The following is a 5,862-nucleotide window of genomic DNA, read 5'->3' as shown; positions in this document are numbered from 1 at the left end:
TATATGATACATATGGTATCTTATATATGGACATTTTTCGTATATGAGCATATATGATTATACATATATGATCATATGTGAAAATTTTTTCCCGGGTACTTTTGCAGTAAAGATATTTTTGTAGAGATTATACTTTTGCAAAAAAGATAGAGTAACAAAATATATTCGGTTGAATTGTTCTATCTACGACAAAATTGTCCGTACCACCTAAATTATTATTTATGTATTATCTATTAACTTATTTATATATTTTTACTCGTTTTATCTTTTTGTTCCTCCCCGACACTTTTATTCTAATTTATTTTTATTTTACTTTATTTTAATTCGAGGACCTGAACTCTATCGATGACTTTCAATGTATTATTTATTCATTTTACTAGTTTATCTTTTTGTCCCCTCCTGACACCTTTATTTTATTTTATTTTATTTTGACGACCTATTATACCTGTTCTAAACAGTTCGCTTTTAGACTTATGACTAGACGTATCTATCATTGTGCGTGTTAATATAACTTTTTATTTCAACGATTTTTAATATTTATAACAATGTATATGTACTACTACAATTTATTTCCATACCTATTTATTCGACGACAATTATTGACAATCACTGTGTTCCGGATAAATGAGGGAAATTCAGCTGAAAAGAAAGAAATTTAAATTCGGAAACTTAATTTAGTCAAATTGGTATTTCTTTTTATTAATTACATGAATGTTGAAACTGTTAATTAAATAGCAGAATAAGAAAGAGAAAAGATGAAAACAGAATCTTATTTTAATTTATTTCAGATTTGTTATTGAAGATAGTATTTTGTAGCGGGAAATTGAAATTCCAAAAAAGATCAATATATATATTATCGTGATCGAGATTTGAGAATTTGGCGACCATAAACAGAACTTAAGATAACGGTTTTATACCGCCTAGTTACCTGGTTTTAGGTAGTCCAATAACGATGTACAAAAAATTGTCTTTTATCTTAGGTAGTCCAATAACGATGTACAAAAAATTGTCTTTTATCTTCCGAGATTTAGTTAATGCAGATAGTCCAGATTTTTTATAGTAGGTAGTCCAGAAATGCAGTAAAGAAATATCCTTTTTTCCTCAAAGTGATGTAGGATTACCTTAGGAAAAATCGGTACAGGACCGCTTTCGAGAACGGTCTTAAACCGCCTTAGAGAACGGTTCGAAACCGCCTTAGAGAACGGTGCGAAACCGCCTTAGAGAACGGTGCGAGACCGCCTGAGAGAACGGTGCTTAACCGCCGTAAAATTACGGTACAGAACCGCCTCAGAGAATTGATTTCTCCTTTTTTTTTACTTAACTTGAGAACACTATTAGTCCAGTTCGTTTTCGTTTTTCTAACTAGAGAACTGTTGCTAAGATAAACAAACATATAAAAGAAAATCAAAAAGAAATAGCTAGCGCCTCACTCGTTCTTCTTCAAAAAAATATCGCTAATTGCTTGAAATTGCGCGCGAGTTTTAAAACTTTAATTGTATATATATCTTTCAACACACTGTAATTCTTATGTACCATGACACGTTTCTGCGCCGTAAGTAAACTCACGTCCTCTCTCTAACACTTTGTTTTACTTGTTTTAATTGTAACTATATAACTTTTAGATCTCTTGCTGTAACATTTGATGGATGTAACGTAATTTTATACTTGAAAAGGACCAGTATTACTGGTCGAAACGTCGTATTTTTATTAAATAAAATTATTTGCCAGCATATGTCGTTTTAATTCTGAGTATTTTTTCTTACAAGACAACTTCACGCTTAAAATATTTTATTATATAAAAAGTACATACAAATATCCCATAACACAAAATCTTCAAGAAATGTCTGTAGAACGTCCTATATTCTAAGGATGTTTCTTGAAAGCTGCATAGGAATGTATTTGTGTATTAGATTTATTTTCTTTGTATTCATGTGCAATGATATTTGTATGCAGTATTTTCTTCAGCTATAATAATGGAGGAAATTGCGAAAAGACGAAAGTTAGGTACAGTTGCTCTTCTTCTCATAATAGAAAGATATCTTTTAACTAAAATATTAACCCAACACTTAAGATAATCTGCACATGTGAAACCAACAATAGTAGCACTCTTATAATTGGGACACGTAGAACGCTTCGTTAAACAGCACGCAACGAATCAATTAACAAATCTAGTAGGAAAAATAGTAACCGTGTGCCGTTGGCTTTACATAGTCATTAAAAGCATATTCAGGTTATTGAGTTTAGCCATGATCCAGACAACTCGCTCCCGCATCGTATCGGCTCGCCTTTTATACTAATACGGGACGATTTTGACTTACGAGAAAGACTAACGCGCGGTCGCCACGTCGCGGCAGTATGTGGTACTAGTGCTATTTATTCAGGAGGGGATCAGGCGTACCAGATCAGGCACATGTCTATATTCCGCGTATATCCCATGCACATACGAGAAATAACGTACTACTAAGATATTATTCGAATGTTCTCAGTTTATCCTGTATTATCACAGAACATTCAGTATGAGTACAGAATATTCGAATGATATCATGTACTGTGTGTGAATGCATTAGTAGATTTTATGCTATTCTTTCTTATCTGTAAGTCACGGATCATGGATGAGGAAAAACCACGCCGGGGCATTTCGTGACGCGAGTAACCGGGACAATTCGTGACACGTCGCTTTTCATGTTGATAAATTTCTATTTGTTTTCAGTCGGTTATGGTGCGCAATTACGTTCGCAAGACAGCTGCTGCTGACAAGGAAAATCTCCGAAAAGCAGTTTTAGCTGTAAAAAATGAAAACTACTCAGTGAGACAAGTAGCAATACACTTTAATGTCGGAAGGATGACCTTGCATCGTCAATGTGCCTCTATTCCAAGCAATCCCTGCCACCACTAGACGTGACAGCGACGTTCTACATTGGTCACAAAGTCGCAAAAAAATATGATACGTCTTTTACACGTTGCCACGACGTAACGTACAAAAGAATTTAATTAGCTGTCTGTCGAATTTTTTGTAATTTAGTGGTTAGTATCTTATATAAAAATTAATTGAAATAACATGTAACTTATTTTTAACATAGAATTAAAAACTTTAACTTGTTACGTCGCAGAGACGTAACAAAAGCGACGAGGTGACCAATAAATTTACAACTCTTATGTCCCTCTTCGAACCAACAACTTTCGTCTGAAACATTTCTTTCTAAAATGCATATAGTTTATGAAATATTCGACCGTTTCCAGACTTGTGGTATATCTTGTATATGTATAGAATATATTTTAATTTTCACACTTACATGCGTTTACATTTCTCACACATAATAATAATAACTCTTTATAATATTTCTTTAAGAGAGAGACTGTTCATTTTAAAAATAATAACCATATTTTTCATTATGTTGATACTTTTGATAATTTATGATTTAAGAGTTACGTTTTAAAAATAATAACCATATTTTTCATTATGTTGATACTTTTGATAATTTATGATTTAAGAGTTACGTATTTCGATAAATTTTATTAACATTGACTGCGAAAGAGATAAAAAAGGAAAATAAAAAAGCTAAATGTAACATAAAAATATATATAATATATATGTATAATATTTTTACATCATTCTAATTTATTACCTCTTTTCTCAGTGTTCTATCTATATTATAAAACATAATCGTCCGATTTTGAGAAGTTGAGATTAGTTTTTACTGTGTTATATATGTAATAAACAATATTGATAGGCAAAATACATTATGATTATTGTTGCGGAACATACAAAAAAAAATCTGGAACGCCTCCGAGACGCGTTAAACCGCGCGCTTTCGGTTCTTGTCACGCACCTCAATACTTCTCATTCGCGGCCGTCTTCGTTGCTCGAGTGCGCTGTGTGCCAATTTGGATCTGTCGCGCACCCCCCGTTTAAGCGGATCCGTGCCGATAGATCCTTTAGGCAAAAAGTCTGAATCCGGCCTTTGGTGACGACGCATACCTTCTAGTTAGTGAGATTCGAGCTTCGCGTTGAAGATAAACTTCGTTGAGCCTCGACAGAGACTCCTTTCCGCCGATCATCGGCAAGTATTGTACCGGATCGCGCCAGCGATATTATCGGTCCGCCTAGCGAATTATTGTCGACGTCGCGACTTTTTTCGGCCGCGAGTTCAGCACGTACCAGCCACGTGATCCGACCTTCTCCTTTGACCGAAGGCTCAGCCAGACAATATATCGAGGGAATGGTGGATCGCGCGTTCGCGAGCGGAGCTTGATCGCTGCGAGTTCACGATATCTCCGTCGCGACAAGATTTCCGTCGTGTTAGGAACTCACATCGAGTTCCAGAAGAAGATTTCCGTCGCGGTTCGCGCGCAGCTGTGACTATCAAGCGTCAAGATTTCCGACCGTTCCGTTTCATTTTACGCCACCGTTCCGACCTCAAACTCAGCTGTTAAGTGTAATAAAGTTTATCTGGTGGTTCTCAACGGTAGTTTTACAGTCAAATCCCTTCTTCCCCTCCATTCCCGATTAAAATTAAATCAACCTAGTGCATTCCCAAACAATTATACTTATTGTGACAGAAATTTTAACAGATGTTATATATTTTATTTAAAATAAAATATAATTTGTCTGTTTAAATTTTTGTCACATAAATAATATAATCACTCATTTTGTCTCTCCAATATATAAAGATATATGTATATAGTTTACATACATAACACAGTACAAACTAATTATTAATCTTAATTTTAATCTTAATTTTAATCTAAATTAATCTTAATTTCTCAAAAACTGATTGGTCATTTTCAGGTCGCAAATAGGTGCTCAACTCATTACATAAAGTCGCAAAATACACGTCACTACAACGTTTCTATCACCAAGAATTTGGCCGTTAGTTACGTGACAGTGACGTGGCAGTTACGTTTTAAACACCAGTTGAGACGTCGCTGCAGCGTTACGTGTGACGAGTTAGCACGTCATAGTGACGTTTTTAACACGTGTCTGTGCTGGCAGGGACGTTCAGGAAAACGTGACGATTTCTCGTCCTGGAATGCGACCGGTAATAATAAATCGATTAATAAATATACAATATATACAATAAACAATGAATACATAAATAAATTAATGATTAAAACAAATAAGAATAAAAATACAATTCTTTTAGATTATGAGTGCCAATCATGAAAAAGCGTTGGTGAATTATGTTTTACATGCATCGGACATTTATTTCGGACTCTCGCCAAAGGATTAAGTTCCCCAGTCAGAAATATCTCGTCGATCGACGTCGAAACGACGTCGTATGGACATCGAAACCGTCATATTGACGTCGTTCGACGTCGTTTCGACATCGAGTTGACGAGTCATTTCTGACTGGGTCGTAAATTAGCTTACGAATACGGAAAACGTCTTGACTTGTCAGTGCCGCCTTCCTGGGACGAACGACAACTCGCTGGAGAGGACTGGTTTTCAAAATTTTTGAAACGCCATCCGTCTCTTTCAATTCGAAAACCGCAATATTATTTTTTTTTACAGTAAATTTCACAGAAAAAGCAAAAAGTGACTACTAGAAGTTAAATGATATTACATTGATAACAGCCCCGGTGGTCGAGCTGGCTAAGACGCCCGTCACGGATTGTAGGGAGGTCCCAGGTTCGAATCCTGGCTGGGGTAATATTTTTCGCAATAAGAATTTTAATTGCCAGACACGGTCGACAAACCGATGTTATTAATTTATTAAATGATATATTGATTAACACGATTTTAAAGTGTTTTGCATGAAGATGTTTCTTAAACATCGTAAACAATAATTATTGTTAGAATTTATTAGGTGAGCTATACGTTCAGTAGACTAGTTCGACTGCATGACACTTGGATAGGTTAAG

At 35.1% G+C, this 5,862-nt stretch overlaps 1 long non-coding RNA gene across 1 annotated transcript; it reads left to right on the top strand.

Moving 5' to 3' along the window:
* Nucleotides 1-4,066: 4,066 nt before the first annotated feature.
* Nucleotides 4,067-5,614, top strand: LOC105555854. Its single transcript, XR_001008523.1, has 3 exons — nucleotides 4,067-4,466; nucleotides 4,790-5,039; nucleotides 5,145-5,614. It is a non-coding gene; the product is annotated as an uncharacterized LOC105555854 (long non-coding RNA).
* Nucleotides 5,615-5,862: the final 248 nt, after the last annotated feature.

The sequence above is a fragment of the Vollenhovia emeryi genome, unplaced genomic scaffold (assembly GCF_000949405.1).
Source record: "Vollenhovia emeryi isolate VEMERY1.0 unplaced genomic scaffold, V.emery_V1.0 DF940637.1, whole genome shotgun sequence".
Classification (NCBI taxonomy): Eukaryota; Metazoa; Arthropoda; class Insecta; order Hymenoptera; family Formicidae; genus Vollenhovia; species Vollenhovia emeryi.
This window is presented reverse-complemented; position numbering and strand designations above follow the sequence as displayed.